The sequence below is a fragment of the Sinocyclocheilus grahami genome, unplaced genomic scaffold (assembly GCF_001515645.1).
Source record: "Sinocyclocheilus grahami isolate Dianchi unplaced genomic scaffold, SAMN03320097.WGS_v1.1 scaffold1389.1, whole genome shotgun sequence".
In the NCBI taxonomy this organism is placed as follows: Eukaryota; Metazoa; Chordata; class Actinopteri; order Cypriniformes; family Cyprinidae; genus Sinocyclocheilus; species Sinocyclocheilus grahami.
This window is the reverse complement of record NW_015506568.1, coordinates 213,891-215,491: the sequence shown is the minus strand read 5'-3', so window position 1 is coordinate 215,491 and position 1,601 is coordinate 213,891.

Genomic DNA, 1,601 nt, shown 5'->3' with positions numbered 1-1,601 from the left:
GATGTTTAACTAGGTTTGTCCGACCTATTTCTTGGGTACAAACAGTAGGCCAGTTCAACATCAGACTCTCCAGCTCTGTTCTTGTCTGTGGATCTGTGTCTGCTGCCAGAGTAAGTTGACGTATGTTCTGACGAGTTTCATCACTGCAGGTAGGTGTGAAAATGGCAAGGTAAAAATGCATGGTGGGGTGGATGTCATAATGGAGAAAGGGAAAATAATTTTCTTTTATAACCCCTTCTGCTGTGGGTAGGCTATACTGGGCTTTCTGAAAGTCTAGCTTCATTCCAGTCTTTAACAGAAAATCCATTCCCAGTATGATTGGTACCGTCAGATCAGCATTCTGTAAAAGGAAAAGAGTCAGGTCTACTGATTGTCCCAACACCTCACACTTCCACTTCACCTTACCAATAGCCATCTGTCTTTGTCCATTGGCCAATAGAAAAGATTGTCCTTCGCTGGGTTGGCATTGCTCTTGGGGACACAACTGCTTCCAAAATGATTCTTGGATCAGTGAGAAAGTGCTTCCAGTGTCAACCATGGCACTGACATACCTGTCCTGTAGAATTATGGGAAGGGTGATATTTTTATAGTCATGTTGCACCGCACTCTGAAAGGATTGTACGACTCGATTGCTGGCATGTGGTGGCTTGTGGTGAGGTTCTTGAACTGTGGAGGCTTTCTTCCTCTGCTCCTCCCCATTAGCTTGACTCCAATATCTTTTGGATTCATCTGGATTCATTTCTATCTGTGTTCCAATCCTGACTAATCCTGACTAGTTCTTGATGGTTCCCCGTAGCAGACTAGCTAGTCGGGGATTACAGTTTCTTAGGATTGCTTGAACCACTTCCTTTTCTGACATCTCCTTCTTCCACCTCAGACACAACGCACGGTAGTGGAATGCAAAGTCTCTGATCCTTTCTCTAGCCCCTTATCTCCTCTCCAACAATTTCCTTGCTGTGACATCATCATAGTCCTCATTTAAATATGAATGCAGAAAACTTTCTTTAAATTGCCTCCAATTTTGCACATTTCTCCACTCTGCCATCCACCAATCCTTGGCAGTACCTTTGAGTACAGCAGAGAGTGAAGCAAGGATTTCTCCATCGCTAAGGGGACGTACAGCAAAATACTCTTCGCAGTGTTCAATAAAACCAACAGGATCATCCTCTTGTGTACTACTGAAGCTGGGAAAATCCAGTTTTACTGGTGGATTATATTGCACGATGGTTTGGTTACCTTGGTTGGTTAAGTGACTGGACTGCATGCTGTAGGTAACATTTCTTTGTTTAGACTGAGATAAAGAAAATATGGACTTAGGGTCTGGAGTGGATGCAGATGGCAACAGAGATTGAAATCTTTGATCTAATTGACGATCTCTTCTCTTCAAGCAGTCTACAACAGACTGACCCAATTCCTGGACAAGCAATTCTAATTGTTTCTTTACTTTATCACACTCTCGTTGTACCCGATAAGACATTCTCTCTTCGATCAGTTTACATCGGTTTTCAAACTCATCAAAGGAAACATTTTTACTCACCCTCTGGCTGAGGTCTGCTAGCTGGTCTTCTAATGAAGTGAACCGTTCAGACAGTCGTTCTATC